Below are 26,078 nucleotides of genomic sequence, written 5' to 3'. Positions count from 1 at the left end.
ATAATTGAAATTAACAGTCTTTATAAAGCAAACACTACTAGAGACACAAGGATACAAAGATTCTAATACATTAATATATCAATTAATAAGAGAAAACTTGCATCTACTCTCTATGCAAGACACATCAAGTGGCCCAAAAAGTAAGAACACAAAGGGGCTGAACAATATAGTCAATAAACACAAGCTTCAGCTGCATGTCAGAGTGTACATCCTGATAATAAAGAACAAAATGGATGAAGTTAGAGAAGATAATGCTAAGTGAAGTTAGCCAATCCCCCAAAAAACTAAATGCCGAATGTTTTATCTGATATAAGGAGGCTGATTCATATTGGGGTAGAGAGAGGGAGCATAGGAGGAATAGATGAACTCTGGATAGAGCAGAGGGGTGGAGGGGAAGGCAGAGGGCAGAGGGTTAGAAATTACAGTGGAATGTGATGGACCTTATCCAAAGTACATGTATGAAGACAGGAATTGGTGTGAATATACTTTGTATACAACCAGAGATATGAAAAATTGTGCTTTTTATATGTAATAAGGATTGTAATAAATTTTGCTGTCATATATAAATTAAAAAATTCATTTAAAAAAAAGGACACACGACCAGCATGGTGCATGAGAATCAAAGGGACATACTTGAAAAATGATCAAAGAAGAGTTGAAATAAACATAAATTCCACGTCCATTAAAGAAAATAAGTGAATTAAGTACTCAACTAAAATGCTAGAAGAAAACAATACTTTTTTTTTAAAGGAATGCAAAAGTGATTAAGTTAGAAGCATAATTATTGAACTATGTCATAGAAAAATGGAGATAATTTAATAAATCAGAATACTGCTTTCAAATTAACAAAGGAGACAAGCTACTAGTTAACTTAAGGGGGAAATGAAACACCCATATCCAGCATAAGGTGTAAATGGAAAAATACCCATTGAGACAGGACACATTTTGAAGGCTATGAAACACTTCTGTGAACACAGCAGAGATGAAAGCTTAACTATGTCCATTTTCATTGGAGAAGCAGAGAAGGATATCAAGGAGTAACTGATAAACATGAGGCCTAGCTAGTATCACAGGGAGATCTGTCAAATCTCCAAAGATCTGACCGTCCCAGTGACACACACAAGAGCCTAGAAAATGAAAATTTCAAATTCCTATTTAATAATCATAGGGAAGCCTGGTAAAGACTGCAGTTTTAAAGAAATGCACAGTCTGATATCACTTACATAAACATATAATAGAACACATTTAACAGAAGTCAAGATCACAAGAAGAAAATAACCCATGATCCAGTGAGTTTCACTAGAAGAATGTGGTATTTGTTTATTGTCAAGAAATTTATTACTATGACATACTATATTGATAGACTGATGCATGACCATTTTTATGGAGGCTGAATAATTCTTTGAAAAGCACAATACCCATCTGTAATTACAAAATACCCAACATATTGAGATTGTTGTTTTTGCAGACATTGGATATGATGCTGAGTAGAATGGGAAGACATGGGTTAATATTTCAGCAAGACATTTACTAGAACTGATTTTATGTTTCCAAAAATATTACTTTGGGTCCTCTGCAGCAAAAAGAATACTGGTGTTGGGAGGCAAGAATAGAAGTAGGAAGACTAGTAGTAGCTACTTGAGTAAATTCCAGAAACCTTGACCTAAACCAAGAGCGAACTGTCATTCAGACAAGAAGAATAAACAGATGGAAACAGCCTTAGGGAAGGTCTTAACCTATGTTCAAGCCTCGGTTGCAATCAGCTACCCCAAACCTCAGGAATTTAACTATACACAATTTCTTTCATATAAAAGTAATTATTGCGTGAGACTTTGATCAGCCAGTTCAACTCAATTGTTATAGCTTTTCTGAGAAAAAAAAATCACAATTGTGTTAATTAAAAAAAATGACTCTTTCATTCATGTTTTTAAAAGTGTTAATGTAGCCAGTTACAATTGCATTTTATTGATTTAGATTTTTAATTATACGGTGCATGACTGAAAGTTAATCTGATGATGATAATCCATTAGGTAAATATTGAGGGGTAATTAGAAGCTGAGAGGATCTCTTGGGTAGTGGCAGGCAGGGAAAGGGATCGTTCTCTACATGATAAACAGTTTAAATGCCATTGAAGACTAAGAAAATGGTTCAGAACGTTATAGTGAATGCACACAACACATCTGGCCTGAGTTTCCATCAGAACCCTAAGCTTAAACCTGGAACTTGCCATGGTAGTGGATCTAGAAGAAAATGATTGACTGCCTGGCATAGTTACCTGGGTAGGAGAACCTAAAACCATTTGGTTCCTACTTGCCTTAAATTCAGAAAACCTTTTTATAAATTAGAGACCTCATTTTCCTTACCATTTTAACTATAGTAATTATGTTGTCTGGATTCGTTGTTTGGTTCTTGTTTTTAAGCTTGTTGGGAATTATTATTCTTAGATATTTAGGAACTTAGGATTTCTTTTTGTTTTTTCCCACTGATTTTTCTCAATTAAGCATTTGCCAAGTTTTTCCTTTGCCTAAAGTTGGAACCTTCAAGCCATTAAAGATATTTTTATTCTTGAATATTATGACCAATATTCAGGCAAATAAAGCATATTTTTTTAAAAATCCTTAGTTACAAAATAAAGTTCACACTTCTTAGAATTGCTTCTGAAAACCTGAAGCCACTTTACTCCCCTAAACTTCTCCCTATAATCATTCCCAGCTTTGTATTTTGAAACACATTTTCCTCTTTCCTGGAATACTCTTATTTTTCGGTTTGGTGATTTTTCATTCATCCATGGAAACCCAGCTCCAAGTCATTGCTTTTGCTTAGAATTCATGAGCATACATATTTCTTCTTCTATGTATCCCTAGCCCTTAGCACAAATCTTTATTATAAGACTAAAATATCATCATTATTCTTACAGGTTTACCTTTACTCAATGCAGTGGTCTCTTGGTGTTAGAGGATGAGTCTTCGTTTTCAAATTTATATTTTTGCTTCCTTGAGACACATTTATTGAGTATCTGCTCTGTGGCAAGTTATAAAGTAATATAAAGCAAAGGTGCTGGAAAAAGCAACTTTATATGGAGAGCATCGAAGGGTCCTCACATACCTGAAACAAAACCCAAAGGATGAAGAGGAGCCCATCAGTGAGACTCTGCTGGTGAAAAAGACTAACGTGGAAGGTCTGATGAAGAATTGAGTTTGGAATGTGGAAGAGCAGAGGGACTGACAGGGGAAATGGTGGAGTCAATCAAATTCACAACTGTTTCATAGACCTCCTACTGACCTTAGAGAACAGAATTTCTCCAAGGTAATTTCATAAATAAATATTGTGTTTAAAAGGTAAAATTTTATTAACCCATAAGTCAATTGTAATTATAAAATTTAAGAAATTATAGGCTATTTTCAGTCCATCAAATCAATTTTTTTTGTTGCAACTGTGAAAAAAATGAGGTCTAGCCATGCCCCAGTCACATTCCCAGAGAAAATTTTTCCCATGAAATGTTTTCAGTGAAATTATGCAGAAATGGACAAACTTTTCAAATGCAATGCTATGAAGATGAGGAAAGGTTTCTCATAGTTGCTTCTTATGCTGATACTTGATTAAAAACTCAGGGCATATTAAATTATTTTTCAGTGCTATAGTGGGAATCAATTTAATAAAGTCCAAATATAGAGCTTTCTGGTTATCTGACTTGATATAAGGACAAATCTTCAAAGAAAGCTTATAAGAAAATTCATTTTCAAACCACGCAAGCCCTAATACTCAGGAAAAATATCCAGGAAATCCCAAAGGCCTGAGGGGCCCACCTGGGTGACTAGCAGTACAACTCTGGATTCTATCTCTACCTAAATAAGATCAGTTCTCCTTTTATCCGTTTATATATTAGATTTCTGCACTGAATCATTTTAAGAAGGGGTTATGCTACTCAAAAGAGAAGTCAGAAAACTATTGATCTAAAGAAATATTTAGTTATTGCTGGAGATGCAATGTGTTTTTAAGCTACTTTACTATCTACTACATTTTCTGGGCACAGTATAAAAGGCCAGCGCAAGCACGTTCTCACCTCAATAGCCAGATATCTGAACTTTGTCCCTTCTCTTTTCTTCAGAGGTGATTTCAGCCTGTTGCTGATTTTCTGAGACAACCTTAATATTTAATGTCTTGACTTGCCCTTTGGACTTTATGTGCTTCACCATTCTCCTAGCTACAACCTCAGGCCTTGCCTCCGCTCCATAGCTATTCTGATTTTCTCCAAGTTGTACTGTGAGTCACCTCTCGCAAACACTTCAATTGTTTCAATTTAACAGCATAACCCTCCTAACCTGACACGGCGCATCTGTCAAACCCAGAGCAAATCCTCCATAAGAGTGGGCCAGGAAAAGATGCTCTGCCATAGGTAGGAAGCTCTGAAATACAAATTTTATGTTCAACTCTCACTGGAACCTACTGCCTCTTGAATCTCTCCCTTTTCCTTTTTCTTTTCTAATTTCGTATAAGAGACAATGAGTGACAGTCTTCCATAAAGAGCCCACTCAATTAGCAGTAGTTGGAAAGGGTCCCCACCCTAGTTGACTTGTGGTTACTTGAATGGTCACTAAATGTATCCTGGTGGCTCTATCGTCATCCTGACTTTATTTTTTCAGGAGGCACTACATGGCATCATGGATGTGAAAGAAATTTTAAAAGTATAAATTGTCATTTGCTAATTATAAGTAGGTTTTCAGCTATAAGTCTAACTTTCCTATGAATTCTCTTTGTAGGTGGTTTTATTTTTTAGTCCTTTCTCCCTCTGAAGTCGCAGAGGAAATTACTAAGTCCTTCTTTTCAAAGTGTGAAGCAAAGACTCTGTGTACATATCCCACTCTTCCACCGACAACTTTACCCATCCTGGTGCTAAGTCAGGTACATGGTTCACCAAGCCTGTGATTATAAGGAGAGTTCAAGGGATTCAACAGTATTAAGGATATGAATTCATTCAGCATGCCTATGCTGTATGGGTGAGGGACTCTCCTCTTAGGTAAATCACGTTAGGGAAAAGCACTAGAGATAATAACTGTAATTCATGTTTAGAGTCAAATCATCTTGGTCAAATTATCTTGATTGTCTTCTTTTTTAAACTTTTATTTCTTTTTATTAGTTCTACCTGATAGTTGAAGGTATTTGGACATATTATACATATAGAAGTATAACTTCTCATTCTTCTGGTTGTACATAATGTAGAATTACGTTGGTTGTATAATTATATATGCACATAGGAGAGTAATGTCCAATTCATTCTACTATATTTCCTATTGCTATTCCCCCTCCCCTCCCTTCATTCCCCCTTGACTAATCCAAAGTACTTCTATTCTTCTCTACCTTCCCTACTGATTTTGAGTTAGCATCCACATATCAGAGAGGACATTTGGCCTTTAGTTTTGTGGGGATTGGCTTATTTCACTTAGCATGATAGTCTCCATTTCCATCCATTAACCATCCATGAACATGCCATAATTTCATTTCTCTTTATGGCTAAGTAGTATTTTATTGTATTCATATACCACATTTTCTTTATCCATTCATCTATTGGAGGGCACCGAGGTTGGTTCCATAGTTTAGTTATTGTGAATTGAGTTGCTGTAAACATTGATATTGCTATTTCACTGTAGTGTGCTGATTTTAAGTACTTTGGGCATATGCTGAGAAGTGGGAGAGCTGGGTCAAATGGTGGTTCCATTCTGAGGAATCTCCATACTGCTTTCCATAGTGGTTACACCAATTTGCAGTTCTACCAGCAATGTATGAGTGCAACTTTTTCTCCATATCCTCACCAATATTTATTGTTACTTGTATTCTTGATAATTGCCATTCTGACTAGAGTGAGATGAAATCTCAGTGTAGTTTTAATTTGTGTTTCTTTAATTGCTAGAGATGTTGAACATTTTTTCATATATCTGTTGACCACTCATCTTTCTTGTTCTGTGAAGTATCTGTTCAGTTCCTTTGCCCAGTTATTAATTGGTTTATTTATTTTTTTGGTGTTAGTGTTTTGAGTTTTTTTTTTAAATATTTAGAGATTAATGCTGTATCTGAGGTGCAGGTATCTGCATGCCTAACTCATTAAGGACATATTTCTTTAATTTTGCTTTTGTTTGCTAGTTTATTTTTCTTTATTTACTTTTTATTTTGTTTTATTTTTCTGTATTTTGAAGTGCTTGGGATGGAACCTAGGGCATCATATAGGCTATGCTAGTCCATTTTTGCACTAATATTTATTTCTCTATACTGCTTAAAGTATAAGTAAAAATTTTCATTTAAAAAACTAGCAATTTACAAGAGTAATAGCAATGTTAAAAGCAATACTAACAAAAACAATGACAGGTATATTTGGAGCCCATCATGTGAAACATGCAATTGGATGTCAATTTCACCACTAGAGAAATTGAAACTCACAGAAGTTAAATCTCAGCAAAGATGAGAATATGAAAACAGATTTTACATGGTCATAAAAATATAAAATATGATCAAATATCACAAGACACTAGAGAGTGGTTATAAACTGCTATAAAAAATTATTCTTTGGGATAACAAAGTGGAAGAGCTTGGGGGTAATGCAGATTCTTATAAGCCTAAAACTTATAAGATATATATGCATATATATAAATATGCATATATATATCCATATATAAAGATATGTAATGAAATTGGGAATTAAAATTAAATTTTATTGAAATTTAGGAAATTTCAATATTTTTGCTATCAATAGTTGGCTGTTGAAGTCTTGTTTTTGTATTCCTAGGTGAGTTGGCTGACTAGGTGTTAAGGGTATACCTGGAAGTTATTGCTATACCAGGATGATTTGTAGTAACTAATGTTTATATTAACTATGCACAGTAATGTTGAATGACATCACCCTGAACCTCAAGGAGGATGTCCCAATTCAAATTCTACCTCACAGTATCCAAAGAATGCTCATATCTTCTCCAATGCCACCCAATTCAAAGAAAAGTATAATAGAAGGTAAGTTAGACTGAAAAGAGTGAGTACTCTTAACATGTGCCATTAAAATGTTTTATTGTGAATACTTTATGAAAATATATAACTTTGCAAACTTGTCATGAAATTCTCTAGATCTTGGAAGGGACAGGTAAATAGCTCTGATGTTTGGCCTTCTTTAGTCTCATGGTAAACTTACTTCTGGAGAGAAAAGTAAAAGCCAGGGCACATATGAAGTAACCGTGGGCTGTGAAACTTGTAGCCCTGAGTGCAGTTCAGAACTCACCCAGATTCTGAGTGTTGCTCTGTCCTTGTCAGGATGCTCCCTTATTGTACTAAACATTTGTTACCTGATGAACAACTGTGTGTTTGAAAGACAGCCAAATGAGAAGACACCATATTCTTTAGCAAATCCATCTGCCCAGTTTCATAGCCCGAGACGATGCAAAAATGTCAATCCATGATCTATAGCCCATTTTCTTATGATTATGTCTAAAGCTTGTAAAAATCACGATACTTTTTCCAGTGTAATCCTATTTAGGCTCTATTTCACATTGATTGAGATGAACAAAATCTATTACATAATAAGGCTTGGTGATTATTGCTTTTATAAACCCAATTTTAACCTACTTTGCTCAGTTCAGTGCCTCCCCAAATGCACTGTTACATGAAGTGAATTAAATTTCCTCTTCGTACTTGCCCCAGGTTAAAGTAAAGAATAAGATGGTGTTGAAAACATAATTGAATCTATGTAGTAGAGAGTGTTCTAAAATGTCTCCCAAGATTCCAGTCCCCTTGAATGTGGACACTGTATAACCCAGCCCCTTGAAGGTGGGAAAAGCCTGTGAGGATGACAGGATATTATTCCCCTGATTGGTCTATGTTATGTGTCAAAGGTGAAGGGGTTTTAAAGATGCATGCATTTTAAGGTCTCTCTTCTCTTAATTTCTAATTAATAAAAAAAAGAAATTATACTTGGTAGGCCTGACATAATCAGATGAGAACTTTAAGGGATGGTTTAGAGGACAGAGATAGAAGATCTGAGGATACTCTGAACTAGCAAGGAATTTCTATTATGTTGGCTCTAAAGAAGCAGTCTACCTTGTAGAAAATCCACATCACAGAGAATCAATGGTGAACCACTCCAAAGCCAAAGACTTCACTCCAACAGCCAAAAGGAACTAAATTCTGCCAACAAATAAATATATGCAACAAGTAACCATATGAGAGAACTCTGGAAATAAAATGATACTAAAGCCCAGATAAAATTTTGGGGGTACTGCCCAGACCCTACCCACAGAAACTTTAATATCATCATCTTGTCATAATTTGCTATGCAACAACAGAAAACTGATATAGTTGAATTTAACCTAAAAGGCAACAAAGTAAATAAATATTTGAGGAATTTTAACTCAACAAGAATAATGGCTACATATTACCCATGATTTATTCATAAAGCTTCTCTGTAGGCCTCTGTAAAACAGAAATGTCGGGGAAGAATATTGTACTTCTGCAGTGGTTTCTAGATTTTTGGCTTTCTAGGACCAGTGGAAATTTCAGAGAATTTTTTATAGCAATTTAGTATTTTTCTATTTTTATTTTACTAAAAAGATATAGGTATCCATTACCATTAAACTAGTATGAAACAATAAAGAATGTTATAATACAAATGGTAATGGTCATTTTATGTATCACCATGATTTTAACAACAATATACATTTATTCTATCAAATATTAGTGCAATGCTGTTATGAAAGTATTTTATAAACTGTAATGAAAATTCTTTTGGGGTTAAGTAAGAGATATTATCCCATATAACCTGATTTTCTTTTGTTGTTGTGGGGTTTTTTGTGGGGGGGAGGGCATTGATATAAAGGATTGAACCCAGGAGGCACATCTCAGTCCTTTTTACTTTTTTATTTTATTTTAAGTCAGTGTCTCAAAAGTTGCTTAGGACCTCCCTAAATTGCTGAGACTGTCTTAGAATTTGCCATCCTCCATGTCTCAGCCTACCATGCTGGTAGTATTACAGGCATGCACCACTGTGTCTGGCATAACCTTGGATTTTTGATGCAATTCATGGAAAGGCCTTGGGCCCAGGGCTAAGATTTCCTAGAGAAGGAAGGAATTCCACCACTGGTAGTAACTTTAGCTTGTTCCACAGGATTCCAGCCTGTCCTGCAGATTTAAGACATGCCTTGATAGACTCACTATTACATAATCCAATACCTTCCAATAAATCTTAGTATATACCTCTTGTTTATTCCATGTATTTGGTCAAACTCTGATACATAAATATAAACAATAAAATAGTGATATGTCCACTCCAATTTTAAATGAGTGCTTCATGAATTGACACAGGGATGAAGTTAGTCTCAGCATTCAATGATTTCATAACATTGTTTTGTACTTTATTCTTAACAAGTGTCAATAAGTATCAATAAAAAAAAGACACACCCAATATCTTCTATTTTCTTTAGGTGCCAAATTTGTTTACTGGGTATAAAAGGATATACTATCAACCCCAAGTTCTCTATCATAGAAAGTCAAGAAAGAAGAAAAGGGAATAAAGGCAAATTAGTTACCTCATTGGCTCATCTTCCAAATTAATTGTACCAACAGTTAAAAGGCTGCACTGAATATATATTTCATCTTGTGAGTCACAGTCATATCAAACTGTACTTGTGGTTTAAACAGGGAAGAGTGAGATTCACCATGATTGAAGTGAGCATTTTCTACGGCAAAGCTTAGCAGAGTTGCTATTAGAATTGCAATAAGCAATACTATTCTCCACTTTGGGGGAGTGTCTGTCCTGCCAATTGCTTAAATTGCACACATTACTTTGAAAAACTGGTGTTGACTTTTGCAGAAGCTGCATTACAAAAATAGTTTTATCCAGTGAAAATACAGTGCTTTCTTAATGATTAAATTAGTCAGTTGTAAGTATTTTATAAAGTACTTGAGAAAGGAGCATCTTGTTTTAAAACATAACATTTTATTGACACCTCCACATTCTGAGAGCACTTATTTTGAAGACTTGGTGAGCTAGATTTCCTGGTCAGTGTCATTAGTTATGCATGGAAGTTCTTAAACTGCCCCCAAATCCTTCAGGCCATGCAAGTTCAGTTCTGCTCAAGTAACATTTATTGGGGATCTTAAGGGTCTGGAGAGGCAACTTGTAAACAAATAATTGTAATAAGGGCATGGGGTGAAATTTTGGAGTACCTGAAAATTGTGAACTCTTGAAGATCCTTGGATAACTAAAAAAACAACAAAAAGTCCAAATCAAAGTTTGTTCATTGAAATGTGGAAACTGTTATACATCTGAAGTCAAGGGAAACTGCAGGAGGTTTTGTCAAGCACTTTTCAAAGTTCTCTTTTTTTGCCCAAATTTAATCACAGAAATTCTGTCCCATTAGTGTTCAGTAACAGGGAAGGATTTCAGTGCATATTCTTTCCAGAATCATCTTTTGGGGGAGAGATTTAAATGACAAAAATCTATACTTTCATAATTCTGGAAACAGAAATTACACAATCAAGGTGCTGGGATGGTCACGTCCCTCTGAAGTCTCTGTGGGAGAATCTGTTCTGCCTTTCCCTTAGCTTCCAGTATTATAGCAATTCATTTTGTTTTGAGATAAATTGGGGAGGCAAACCAAACCTAAATACAAAGTCCATTTATGTTTTATATGCACCTGTGTACATGTAGCCTGGACAGATTTTTAGACAATGATTTTAGTGCATCTTCATTTTGACTCTGACCCATCATGTACTATCAAAAGTGGGATTTCTTTCCTCCTGAGCTGTTAGGTTAATACTCAAATTTTAGTTTCAATTTTATAGCATTTCAGATGTTAGACTTTCACATTGGGGCTGTTTAGCAATTCTTTTTTTATTCCTGGCTTTGCAGATCCATCCTTCCAGTCTCCACCTCTATATCATAACCCTGTGTCTGCCTGTGTTTTGCTTCTTTTTATAAGGAGAACAGTCGTTCTGCATGAAGGGCCTACCCTATTCTAGGATTTCAGTGTCCTAAACTTTACTAATATTTTAACTCCAACCCAAATGGTCATGTTCACAAGTACTAGAAGGCTATGACTTCAGCATATTTTGGAGATTCACAGTTCAAAGAATAATAGGCAGCACGTGTAATGTTGCAAAGATTAAGATACTTATTATATTTGTGAAAAAGAGCACACTCAGACATTGTGTCACCATCTTGATTTTCTGGGACCCAAACTAGCATCCAAATTTTGTAGACATGCAGTTGTCAAACTTCTGATTTTAAATGCAAGATTTGTTATTTAAAAATTTTTAATTGGGTATACCTAGACCTTTAGTCATGACTATAAGACACTCCACCAAAGCCAGGCAAAATGAGGCTCATCTGTATGTAATCCCAGCAATTAAGAAAACCGTGGCAAGAGGATCACAAATTTGAGGTCTCAAAACTTGAAGAGGCCCTCAGTGACATAGTGGGACCTTGTCTCAAAGTGAAAAACAAACTAAAAAGGACTTGGAGTGTATCTCAGTGGTAAAGCACTCCTGGTTCAATCTCCAGTACCCCCCACCCCCAATTTACCTGAGAGGGATACAGAAAATCAACTAGAAATATTTATCTAGTTTAATGGAAAGAAAAAAGGAAAGTCTTCAAGAAGATAACTTACCACCAAAAACAACTTTTTAAAAGTATAAAAATTAAATAATAGTTGTATAGTGTTAGACAATAGCACAGGGATGCTTTGGAGAAGAAAACACATAAAGTCATAACTACTTTCTAAAATGCTTAACAGGAGAGTGGAGTCCAATCAGACAGCATGGTGATCTCATTTGACTGTGAAAGCAGATCATAGTTAGGGCTCCACATGGTCAGGCAGCCAGAAATTGCAAAATTGAATACTAGATATGGAAGAGAATTTTGTAATATAAAAGAAGTTCCAGAAACCTGCATGGCAGTGGTTTTGAGCCATGAACCAAATAGTAAACATACACAGTGTGAAAATACATGACATGGCAAGGAACAACTGCTCGGAACTTACAGGCTGAACAAAAATTGTGAGTAGCACAGTGCTACGATTAGCCAGCAGGAAGAGTGGAGAGACTCACGGAGACCCTATGCATTATTCAGTTGATACCTTAGAAGTATCACATCTTAATAGTTGTACTATATTATCCATAGAATACTAGACCACCTGTCTACTAATAAACACCAAACACAGGCCTAAAAAGCATAAAGCTTATCTTCTAGTAAGGTAACAGGTTGCCAACTCAACATTCCCTAAACAAATAAAATAAAATCTTCTCTTAGTGTGCTGTGTGCTATGTCCAGTATAAATTTAAATATACTTGATATACTAAGAAATGGGAAGATGTGGCTGATAACTAAGAGAATAAAGTGTCAACAGAAAAAAGAAACAGAGCTAACAGATATATTGGAACTAGTGACAAGGAGATTAAAATACATATTATATATTCAAAAATCTAAATATAAATTCAATCACATGAAAGAAGAGATGGGGAATCTCCTGAAAATTATGGAACAGAAACAAATAAAAATTATAGCATAGAAAGTTAAAAAATGAACAAATGGCTCAGAGTAAGATATAAATAGACAAAATTTTTTGAGGTTCATAAGAACAATATCTGAGGAAATATTTCTCAATTTGATCTCATTCTTAGATGAAGATTATACATTTTTTGCAGGAATACTGGAAAGTGGGTCTGTGCCCTTTAGTAAGCCTTACATTACGAGGAACTTGATATTAATTTAAACTGGTATTTCCTATTACCTGTGACTGCTTTTGTAACATAATATCTTCCCAGTTTTTCCAAAGTAAGTCTATGTTCTCCTCCCCAGTCCATACTAATTGGAGGAATACTTTGAAAACACAAAGAATTCTGTTCCACATCACACTTTCACCCATTTTTTTTAGCATCCATTGATGACTGCTGTCTAATTCTATTATTTGTTTTTTATTTATTTATAGGAATACTAATGCAAAGAAAACTTTCATTTTCCCCTCAATTCAGTTTTCTATTCACTAGACTTGTAGATTATTGTTTTGTCAGTAGATTATAATCTATTACTGTCTTAGTTTTTGGTGATTAAATTATTCTGGCTTTGGACATTGTGGCTCCAGCCAAGTAGCTTCTCTGTTTTTCTGACACACACCTAATATTGTTTTAGTAATTCCTTAACTTCTGGCATGTAAAAGCTATGTCAAGCTCATTTAGGAGGCCTCCTGCTTCAGTTCTGGAATCAAGTATTTCTCAAGAGAGCTTTAGCACATTTTGGAAATTTGATGTACAGTGTAAGAATATTGGCTCTTTATTTGTGTTATATATTGCAAATATTTTTCCAGTTGTCATCTGTTGCTTTTTAAAAAGTGTATTGTAGAAGTTTTGTAAAGTTTAAAATATAGTTAACCTTTATTGATCTTTTTGATGAAGTTTGAGTCATAACTGGAAAATATTTTTCACTCCACAGAAAAATATATCATACTTTCTTCTGGTGTTTCCATTTCTTTTACAGTTATATTTCTGATGTTTGAACTTTATTCTTGTACATGGCATGAGGTATGGTTGTAACTATCCATTTCCAATGACTACCAGGTTGTCTTGATACTATTCTTTTGTTGTTGTTGTTGTTCTTTATAGTTTTACATGACAGAAGCATGTATTTTGACATGTGCATACATGGAATATAACTTCCCATTTTTGTGGTTTTACATGATGTGGAGTTACATTGGTCGTGTATTAATATGTGAACATAGGCAAGTTATGTCTGATTCATTGTACTGTCTTTCCCATTCTCATTCCTTCTGACTTCCCCCCACTCCCCTCTTCCAATCCAGTAGAGCTGCACTCTTCCCTCCCTGCCTCTTCTTATGAGTTAGCATCCATATATCAGAGAGAACATTTGGCCTTTGGTTTGGGGGGTTTGGCTTATTTCACTTAGCATGATAGTCTTCAGTTCCATCCATTTACCGGAAAATGCCATAATTTCATTTTTCTTTATGGCTGAGTAATATTGCATTGTGCATACATACCATATTTTCTTTATTCATTCATTTATTTAAAAGCACCTAGGTTGGTTCCATAGCTTAACTATTGTGAAATGAGTTGCTATGAACATTAATGTGGCCACATCACTGTAGTATGCTTATTTTAAGTCCTTTGGATATAAACCAAGGAGTGGTGTAACTGGGTCAAATGGTGCTTCCATTACCAGTTTTCTGAGTAATCTCCACACTGTTCTCCAGAGTGGTTGCACCAATGTATGAGTGTATCTTTCTCCCCACATCCTTGCCAACATTTACTTGTATTCTTGATAATTGCCATTGTGATTAGAGTGAGATGAAATCTCAGTGTAGGTTTAATTTACATTTCTTTAATTGCTAGTGGTGTTGAACATTTTTTCATATATTTATTGACCATTCATATTTGTTCTGTGAAGTGTCTGTTCAGTTCCTTTATCTATTTATTTTTGGGTTGTTTGTTTATTGGGTGTTAAGTGTTTTAATTCTTTATATATCCTCAAAATTAAGGCTCTATTTGTGGTGCAGGTGGCAAAGATTTTCTCCCATTGTGTAGGATCTCTGTTCTTGTTCTCGATTGTTTCCTTTGCTGTGAAGAAGCTTTATAATTTGATACAATCCCATTTAATGATTCTTGATTTTGCTTCTTGTGTTTTAGGAGTCTTATTGAAAAAGTTACTAAGCTGATATGATGGAGATTTGGGTTTACTTTTTCTTCCAGTAGGCACAGGGTCTCTGATCTTATCTCTCTACGTCTTTGATCCACTTTGAGTTGTTGGTGCAGAGTGAGAGATGGGGATCTAATTTTATTTTATTACATATCAATTTCTACTTTTCCCAGCACACTATTGAAAAGGCTATCTTTTATCCAATGTACATTTATGGAACCTTTGTCTAGTATGAGATAACTGTACTGATGTGGCTTCATCTCTGTGTCTTCTATTTTGTTCCATTAGTCTTCATGTCTGCTTTGGTGGAAATACCATTCCATTTTTGTTACTATATCTCTGTAGTGTAATTTAAGGCATTGTGATACCTCCTGCTTCACTTTTCTTGCTGAGGATTGCTTTGGAGATTCTTGGCCTTTTATTGTTCCAAATGACTTTCATGATTTTTTTTTCTAATTCTGAGAAGAACATCATCAGAACCTAAATATTAATTTCATTAAATCTGTATAGTGCTTTTTGTAGTAGGGCCATTTTGATAATATTAATTCCACCAATCCACGAACATGGAAGGTCTTTCCTTCTTCTAAAGTCTTCTTCAATATCTTTCTTTAGTGTCCTGTAGTTTTCATTGTAGAGGTCTTTCACCTCTTTTGTTCGATTCATTCCCAAATATTTTATTTTCTCTCTTTGAGGCTATTTTGAATGGGGTTGTTTTCCTAATTTCTTTTTCTTTTTTTTTTTTTATTGGTCGTTCATAACATTACATAGTTCTTAATACATCATATTACACGGTTTGATTCAAGTGGATTATGAACTCCCGCTTTTACCCCGTATACAAATTGCTGTATCACATCAGTTACCCTTCCATTGATTGACATATTGCCTTTCTAGTGTCTGATGTATTCTGCTATCTGTCCTATTGTCTACTATCCCCCCTCCCCTCCCCTCCCCTCCCCTCCCCTTTTCTCTCTCTCCCCCTTCTACTGTAAATCATGTCTTCCATTTGTATTCTCTTGACTTACCCCTCCTTACCTCTTATATGACATTTTGTATAACCCTGAGGATCGCCTTCCATTTCCATGCAATTTCCCTTCTCACTCCCTTTCCCTCCCACCTCTCATCCCTGTTTACTGTAAATATTCTTCTCAAGCTCTTCGTCCCTACCCTGTCCTTGTTTACACCCCTTATATCAAAGGAGTCATTTGGTATTTGTTTTTTAAAGATTGACTAGCTTCACTTAGCATAATCTGCTCTAATGCCATCCATTTCCCGCCAAATTCTATAATTTTGTCATTTTTTAATGCAGAGTAATACTCCATAGTGTATAAATGCCACATTTTTTTATCCATTCATCTATTGAAGGGCATCTAGGCTGGTTCCACAGTCTTGCTATCGTGAATTGAGCTGCTATGAACATCGATGTAGCAGTGTCCCTGTAGCATGCTCTTGTTAGGGCTTTAGGGAATAGACCGAGAAGGGGAATAGCTGGGTCAAATGGTGGTTCCATTCCCAGCTTTCCGAGAAATCTCCATACTGCTTTCCAAATTGGCTGCACCAATTTGCAGTCCCACCAGCAATGAACAAGAGTGCCCTTTTCCCCGCATCCTCTCCAGCACTTATTGTTGTTTGACTTCCTAATGGCTGCCAGTCTTACTGGAGTGAGATGGTATCTTAGGGTAGTTTTGATTTGCATTTCTCTGACTGCTAGTGATGGTGAGCATTTTTTCATGTACTTGTTGATTGATTGTATGTCCTCCTCTGAGAAGTGTCTGTTCAGGTCCTTGGCCCATTTATTGATTGGGTTATTTGTTATCTTATTGTCTAATTTTTTGAGTTCTTTGTATATTCTGGTTATTAGGGCTCTATCTGAAGTGTGTGGAGTAAAGATTTGTTCCCAGGATGTAGGCTCCCTATTTATCTCTCTTATTGTTTCTTTTGCTGAGAAAAAACTTTTTAGTTTGAGTAAGTCCCATTTGTTGATTCTATTTGTTAACTCTAGCGCTATGAGTGTCCTATTGAGGAATTTGGAGCCCGATCCCACAGCGTGTAGATCATAACCAACTTTTTCTTCTATCAGATGCCGTGTCTCTGATTTAATATCAAGCTCCTTGATCCATTTTGAGTTAACTTTTGTGCACGGCGAGAGATAGGGATTCAGATTCATTTTGGTGCAAATGGATTTCCAGTTTTCCCAGCACCATTTGTTGAAGATGCTATCCTTCCTCCATTGCATGCTTTTAGCCCCTTTATCAAAAATAAGATAGTTGTAGTTTTGTGGATTGGTTACTGTGTCCTCTATTCTGTACCATTGGTCCACCCGCCTGTTTTGGTACCAGTACCATGCTGTTTTTGTTACTATTGCTCTGTAGTATAGTTTGAAGTCTGGTATCGCTATACCTCCTGATTCACACTTCCTGCTTAGTATTGTTTTTGCTATTCTGGGTCTTTTATTATTCCATATGAATTTCATGATTCTTTTATCTATTTCTACAAGATATGCTGTTGGGATTTTGATTGGCATTGCATTGAACTTATAGAGAACTTTTGGTAATATCGCCATTTTGATGATGTTAGTTCTGCCTATCCATCAGCAGGGTATGTTTTTCCATCTTCTAAGGTCTTCTTCTATGTCTTTCTTTAGGGTTCTGTAATTTTCATTGTATAAATCTTTCACTTCTTTTGTTAGGTTGATTCCCAAGTATTTTATTTTTTGGGGGGATATTGTGAATGGAGTAGTTGTCCTCATTTCCGTTTCAGAGGATTTGTCGCTGATATACAGGAATGCCTTTGATTTATGCGTGTTGATCTTATATCCTGCCACTTTGCTGAATTCATTTATTAGCTCTAATAGCTTCTTTGTAGACCCTTTTGGGTCTGCTAGGTATAGAATCATATCATCTGCAAATAGTGATAATTTAAGTTCTTCTTTTCCTATTTTTATGCCTTTAATTTCTTTTGACTGTCTAATTGCTCTGGCCAGTGTTTCGAGGACTATGTTGAACAGAAGTGGTGAGTGAGGGCATCCCTGTCTTGTACCAGATCTTAGAGGGAATGCCTTCAATTTTTCTCCATTCAGAATGATGCTGGCCTGTGGCTTATCATAGATTGCTTTTACAATGTTGAGCTATGATCCTGTTATCCCTAATTTTTCTAGCGTTTTGAACATAAAGGGATGCTGTACTTTGTCGAATGCTTTTTCTGCATCTATTGAGATGATCATATGGTTCTTATTTTTAAGTCTATTGATGTGGTGAATAACATTTATTGATTTCCGTATATTAAACCAGCCTTGCATCCCAGGGATGAATCCTACTTGATCATGATGTATAATTTTTTTGATATGTATTTGAATCCGATTCGCCAGAATTTTATTGAGGATTTTTGCGTCAAGGTTCATTAGAGATATTGGTCTGTAGTTTTCCTTCTTTGATGTGTCTTTGTCTGGTTTCGGAATCAGGGTGATGTTGGCCTCGTAGAATGAATTTGGACGTTCTCCCTCTTTTTCTATTTCCTGAAATAGCTTGAAAAGTATTGGTGTTACTTCCTCTTTAAAGGTTTTGTAAAACTCTGCTGTATACCCATCCGGTCCTGGGCTTTTCTTAGTTGGTAGTCTTTTGATGGTTTCTTCTATTTCCTCTATTGTTATTGGTCTGTTTAGGTTGTCTATATCCTCCTGGCTCAATCTGGGCAGATCATAGGACTCAAGGAATTTATCTATGCCTTCACTATCTTCTATTTTATTGGAGTATAAGGATTCAAAGTAATTTCTGATTATCTTCTGTATTTCTGAAGTGTCTGTTGTGATATTGCCTTTTTCATCCCGTATGCTAGTAATTTGGGTTCTCTCTCTTCTTCTCTTTGTTAGCATGGCTAAGGGTCTGTCAATTTTATTTATTTTTTCAAAGAACCAGCTTTTAGTTTTGTCAATTTTTTCAATTGTTTCTTTTGTTTCAATTTCATTAATTTCAGCTCTGATTTTAATTATTTCTTGCCTTCTACTTCTTTTGCTGTTGTTTTGCTCTTCTTTTTCTAGGATTTTGAGATGAAGTATGAGATCATTTATTTGTTGGTTTTTTCTTTTTTTGAGGAATGAACTCCAAGCAATGAATTTTCCTCTTAGAACTGCTTTCAATGTGTCCCATAGATTCCGATATGTTGTGTCTGTGTTTTCATTTAACTCTAGGAATTTTTTAATTTCCTCCTTGATGTCTTCTAAAACCCATTGATCACTCAGCAACCTATTGTTCATTCTCCAAGTGATACTTGATTTTTCCTTCCTTCTGTTATCATTGATTTTCAGTTTCATTCCATTATGATCAGATAAGATGCATGGTATTATCTCTACCCCTTTGTATTGTCTAAGAGTTGCCCTGTGACATAGTATATGGTCTATTTTTGAGAAGGTTCCATGTGCTGCTGAGAAAAAAGTGTAGCTACTTGATGTTGGGTGGTATAGTCTATATATGTCAATTAAGTCTAGGTTGTTAATTGTGTTATTGAGTTCTATAGTTTCCTTATTTAACTTTTGTTTGGAAGATCTGTCCCGTGGTGAGAGAGGTGTGTTGAAGTCTCCCATGATTATTGTATGTTGGTCTATTAGACTCTTGAACTTGAGAAGAGTTTGCTTGATGAATACAGCTGCACCATTATTTGGGGCATATATATTTATGATTGTTATGTCTTGTTGGTGTATGGTTCCCTTGAGCAGTATGAAGTGTCCTTCTATATCCCTTTTGATTAGCTTTGGCTTGAAATCTATTTTATTAGATATGAGTATGGACACTCCTGCTTGTTTCCGCGGTCCATATGAGTGATATGATTTTTCCCAACCTTTCACCTTCAGTCTATGTATATCTTTTCCTATCAAATGCGTCTCCTGTAGACAGCATATTGTTGGGTCTTGTTTTTTGATCCATTCTACTAGCCTGTGTCTCTTAATTGGTGAGTTTAAGCCATTAACATTTGGGGTTATTATTGAGATATGGTTTGTTCTTCTATCCATATTTCTTTATTGATGTTACTAAACCTGATTTGTTATCCTCTTTGACTACTTTCCCCCCTTTACTGTCCTACCTCCCATTGTTGGTTTTCAATGTTATCTTCCATTTCCTCTTCCTGTAATGTTTTGCCAAGGATTTTTTGAAGAGATGGTTTTCTAGCTGCGAATTCTTTTAACTTTTGTTTATTGTGGAAGGTTTTAATTTCATCTTCTAACCTGAAGCTTAATTTCGCCGGATACACGATTCTTGGTTGGAGCCCATTGTCTTTCAGTGTTTGAAATATGTTATTCCAGGATCTTCTAGCTTTCAGAGTCTGTGTTGAGAGATCAGCTGTTATCCTGATTGGTTTACCCCTAAATGTAATCTGCTTTCTTTCTCTTGCAGCTTTTAAAATTCTCTCCTTATTCTGTATGTTGGACATCTTCATTATAATGTGTCTAGGTGTGGATCTCTTATGATTTTGCACATTCGGCGTCCTGTAGGCTTCTAGGATTTGGGATTCTGTCTCAATCTTCAATTCTGGGAAGTTTTCTCGTATTATTTCACTGAATAGACTGTTTATTCCTTTGGAATGGAGCTCTGTGCCTTCCTGTATCCCAATGACTCTTAAATTTGGTCTTTTGATATTGTCCCATAATTCTTGGATGTTCTGCTCATGGTTTCTTAGCAGACTTGCTGAGCTGTCTATGTTCTTTTCCAGTTGAAATACTTTGTCTTCATTGTCTGATGTTCTCTCTTCTAAGTGATCTACTCTGCTGGTAGTATTCTCAATTGAGTTTTTAAGTTGGTTTATTGTTTCCTGCATTTCTAGAATTTCAATTTGTTTGTTTTTTATTACCTCTATCTCCCTGTGAAATTGATCTTTTACTTCCTGGATTTGTTTGTCAATGTGATCTTTCATTGTCTGATTTTGCTGTCTCATGTCTTCCTTGAGACTCCAGATCATCTGAAGCATATATATCCTGAACTCTTTATCTGATATTCCATCTGTTGCAGCTATTACCTCTTCTAAAGTTGAGTTGACCTGCATTGCTTGTGGTCCTTTCTTTCCTTGTCTTTTCATACTGCTTGCGTTTCTTTCTGCTTGGTGCAACTGTTGTGTTTTGAAATTTACCCCCTATTTATTTATGTTGCTCTTGTATACTTGAAAAGTCTCCCTTGCAGGTGCGGGCGGCGGCTGTGCCCCTACTCCAATTGGGGTGACGTGTCTACCACGCTGGCGGCTCTCTGGGCCTGTTCCAGGAGTGGAAGGCGGCTCTGCTCTGTCCCTATTCCAATTGGGGTGTCGTGACTACAATGCTGGCAGGTCGCTGGGCCTGTTCCGGACGTGGGCGGTGGGCTTGGCTGGCGGGATTCCACCTAATGGCAGTCCCTAACCTCCCTGCTTGCTAATTAATGGCTTCTCTGAGGCGCCACGCCATCTGTAGCTGCGGGGCAGGCCGCGCGAATCAGTTGGCCTGGATCTCCGGGGTCCTGCTGCTGGCTGTTTTGATGTTGCACTCTGAAGGAGAGTGGCGGTGTATCCTTCAGCTTTCCCGGATGGTGGCCGCTGACTGCCTGGATGGAGTGTCCGCTGTGGGGGATGGGACTGTACCGCTTCCTTCCCCTTCTGAGAACCCGTGCTCGGCCCAAGGGTCCGTGTGGGCTTGGCTGGTGGGATTCCACCTAATGGCCTTCCCTAACCTCCCTGCTTGCCAATTAATGGCTTCACTGAGGCGCCACGCCTTCTGTAGCCGCAGGGCAGGCCACGCGAATCAGTTGGCCTGGATCTCCGGGGCCCTGCTGCAGGCTGCTGGGATCCCTGGCACTCTATCACTTTGATTTTTTCTCCCTAATTTCTTTTTCAGTTGATTCATCACTTATATATAAGAATGCAACTGTTTTATGGTTGTTAATTTTATATCCCAATACTTTGCTGAATTCATTTATTAGTTTGAGAAGTTTTCTGGTGGATATTTTAGTTCTTCTAAATATAGAATCATGTCATCAGCAAAGAGGGATTGTTTGAGTTCTTCTTTTCCTATTTGTATCCCTTTCATTTGTTTCTTCTATCTAATTGCTCTGGATAGAGTTTCCAAGACTATGTTGAATAAAAGTGATGAAAGAGGGCATCCCTGTCTTTTCCAGTTTTTAAAGAGAATGCTTTTAATTTTTCTCCATTTGGAATGATGTTGGCCTTGGGCTTGGTATATATAGCTTTTATAATGTTGAGATGTTTTCTTGCTATCCTTAGTTTTTCTAGTTTTGAAGATAAAGGGATGCTGTATTTTGTGGAATGCTTTTTCTGCATCTGTTGAGATGATCATATGATTCTTGTCTTTAAGTCTATTCATGTGATGGAGTACACTTAGAGATTTCCATATGTTGAACCAACCTTGCATCCCTGGGTTGAACTCCATTTGATCATGTTGGTCCACTCAAGATTGCTTCTATTCCATTATTTTACCATATTTTTATTTGTATGTTCTTATTTTGTTTGTATAAACTTTAGAACCAACTTCTGTAGCTCTAGGAGAAATCTTATTGGAATTCTATTGGAGTTGCATCAAACTTTTAGATAAAAGTAGGACAAACTGTCTCTTTAAAATGTTAAACCAGCATGTTCAAGAAAGAGTGATTTTTTTTTAATTTGCTCATGATTTGTGTTTTCTGGAAATAAAAAAAAATTTCCCCTTCCAAGTTTTATACATTTTTAATGTGGCTAATTACTAAATGTTTTAAATTGTTGTTGCTATTAACTCTAAGTAGTTTTTATTTGTATTCATAAAGAGTATTGACTTTTACATGATCATTTTAAATCTCAGTGCCATATTGAATTTTATTATAGTTTAAGACCATAGGTACATTTGTGCATCATTATCTGAATTAAGAAACATTTATGAACACATCAATGGGTTACCTTTCTAGTTGTGCCAAGAGGACATGAATCTGAGGAATAGGGAAACAGAAAATAGAGTGTTAATTTGGATGGATAATAAAGAAAGACAATAAAATGGTCATAATTCAAGGAACCAATGTGAAAAGCCAAGAAAAACACTGTCTAGGGATTTCAGTACAAAGTTTGTGGTATTACAGTCAAGGATTCATTTGTTACATTTTTAAAAAGCCTCCCAAATGTTCTTGGAGGGTGTGTTAGGGTGGTTTAGTCATAGACATACAGCTTGTTCAGTTCCAAACGCTATAGCTAAGCAAGGACAGTGACCAGAAAAAGAGCTAAGCTCTGTCCTCTCAGCTTCCATTATACCTCTGTACTAAAACTTTAGTCATGCCCAAGAAACCTAGTGCTTCAAGCAACACAGGTTTGAAAACCATTAGACCAGGAAACTGAAGGTACCATCCCACAAGCTGGAGCTTACAAACAAGTTAATATTCAATGTGCAGTAGACAGGGCTAAGGTCTGAGAGTCTGATAGACCTGGTTTTCCAATCCAGTTCTCAAGTTGGGGAAGTCGCTTTATCTTTTTGAGCCTTAGCTTCCTTATATTTGAAATAGAAAAATACCCTCCACGTTGCTGAGTTATACTGAAAGTTCAGAGATTAAAAATTTAGGAGATCAGATAGGAGATCAGTTTATACTAATGTATTTCATGGATCTTAAATATGACTTTTGCTTCCCTATGGGAACTGCATCACTCTTTTGTGGTTTCAAATAAAACTGGTGGTCTGGGAACCTCTGGTAGAGGCTGCTTGCTGATTTGCAGGTTTCTGCACTTCGGCTTGTAGTGACAGGCAGTTCTCTTAAACACTCCTAGGATAAAGTGTGGCTTTCCTCAACTGTCTCCCAATTGTCTCTTTCAATTTTATTCCCTTCGACTTCCTGTTACTTGGAACTGACATTCAGCATGGCAAAGCTCAGTCTCTTGTCCCTGTTGTTTTAGGTCAGTACTCACACCAAGGGAGGCATGCCTATGTCATTCCAATGTGAAATATTTCAAATATCATTCCTGCCTGGAGAGGGTTAATGACTGCCATCTACTGGATGTGTCTGCCATGTCAGGTGTTGGCTAACAAGATGCATAAATTCAGCTCATCCTCATGTTCATCCTTTGAGGGAGGTATGGACATTATTGATACTATCACAACTTTGTGGATGAGGAGACATCCTTCCCCAAAGTCTAAGAGCTTAAGCAGGTTAGTGCCAGTAATTAAACCCGCCCACTCAAACCCCAATTTCTGCTTCTACCACTATAAAATATTCTTTCTTTTGGTATAGATATTCCATAATGGAGAATCCCAAAATAAAATAAAATCAGGGGGCCTATTATACATTATGCAGGAAATGCACCTGCCAAATACATCAAATGATACTGAATTTCCAGAGCACTTCAGATTACTATCCAAGTAAAATAGAAAAAGATAATCTCACTGTACAAATATGGAGATTTTAAAATTATTTTTGTATTATGGCAAATGGTTTCAAAACATAAACAGGTCAAATTCCTAACTAGACTAGTAAAAATGGGTCTTGGTAATTTGTTGATCTAACTAGTATCTGCAACATTAATTTGGATGAAGACACAGATCTCATCTAAAATGGCAAGGGAGTCTAAGAAAGATCTATTAACAGTTTTAAATATTGGCTCAGTGGCTAGGAAATAATTATTTTTAGTGTCGGTGGGTTCATAGAGCATTGGTTTTATGGTGAGTAGCTTATCTGCCTTTGAGCTAAAAAGACTTCATATTTTTAATTGTGTGTCCAAAAAGATTTTATGGTGAAATGCTTTCCCATCAAAATGTCTACAAGTTATTTTCTTGCTCCTGATGGCAAGAGATAAGTATAAAAACAATCCAGAGCAAAAAGGAATGTTAACTATTACAGAATCTCCCCATAGCTGAAGGGGGAGGTACTCTGCACTATTCTTTGCTTTCTTTCTTTCATTTTTTAATTGAAAGAAATGCAGCTGTCTTCTAATAAAAGATTTTGGAAGAGGGTCATTCCCTGACTACCTCCTCTGACACTTTCACACTTAAATGGGCAACTTAAATGACTAAAAATGTTTGATTTGGAGCTATGAAATAGTTTGTTTTCGTTTAATGGAATTTCTGATGGGAGGTGGGGTACACACAAGAGAAACTAGCATCGTTTTACAGGATCAGTATATTTGGTCAAATGCATTGAAGTTAGTAAACTGGATTAAGGTTTTATAATTGACAGAAGTCCTGTTAAATCTGCACAATCTCAGATATTTCCTGAACCTTCCCACCCCTAGTCTTGCAAAATTCCATGACAGTTTTCCTTTAAACTGAAATCTCACTCCTAAACCCACCAAGAAAATGCCTGTGGATTTTGGAAGTCTCAAAGAAAGCAGCAGATGCAGTCCTGATAGCTCTTACATGGTCTTAATACCTGATGCGTATTCATCTCCGAATCATTAGTTGTTGTTGTTATCATTATTATTATTATTTTAGCTCTGTTTTGCTTGTTTTTTTTTTTCCACTTGCAATATCCAGAAAGGAGGATGCAGGGGTGGACCTGGGGACAGAATATCTTCTTTGGAAAAATATATGAGCTCCTACATTATAGCAGGGATTTGCTAGGTTATTGCATGGAGTAGCAAGACATCCTAGGAAACTAAAGTTCAAAGTGCATTCTTACCCCACCCATTGAGCTATTCAAAGGAATTCTACTGTTATTTGCAATGGAAAGAACATCCTCATGATTTAGTATGTTTTAACTTAGGCAAAATCTGCAGGTAAACGTATCCTTATATAAAAGGTAACAAGGATGGCATTCATTTTATTTTTTCCTGACTGTCTCCAGGTCTGATATCCTGTGTTCAGCTCTTTTTGTCTGGCAACTGACTAATATAGAAAAATGCTAATATAGTTAACTTCCCAATGAGTATCCTAGAAGCAACCTTTATTTTTGTTTTTGTGCTGATTGGTATAATTCAAAAAATCTGGGATGATTTTTATGAATCCATATTCTTAAGCTAATTAAAATTGACATTCCCATAAGAGGACTCTATTAGTGGAATTCTGTTTGTCATGCTTACAGAAATAATTGATCTTCATCATGATAACAGAATGTTTCAAAGCTTCCCAGGTGGCATCTGAATCATCAAGAAATTGAATTGTGCTCAACAGAGATTTGTTTAAGAGTCCATTATTAAACTTTAATCTGTTATCTCTTTATACTACATGACTACACTTTATTAAATTTTATATTTAATTTTGGAGAAAATTCACTTCCAAAAACATCCCATACAATAGCAAATGAACACAACTGAATTTAGCCCCTGTATTATATTGGTAGTATTGTGAAGAGGCACTAATACTTTTGGAAAACCCACTACATGCCAGGTATTTTTAAATAAACATCATAATTTAGAGTGGTTTATATTTACAGAAAAGTTGTAAAGATAGCATAGAGAATCCCCACAAAATCCACACCTCATT

Source organism: Urocitellus parryii, chromosome 4 (genome assembly GCF_045843805.1).
Source record: "Urocitellus parryii isolate mUroPar1 chromosome 4, mUroPar1.hap1, whole genome shotgun sequence".
NCBI lineage: Eukaryota > Metazoa > Chordata > Mammalia > Rodentia > Sciuridae > Urocitellus > Urocitellus parryii.
Note: the sequence above shows the minus strand (reverse complement) of the source record.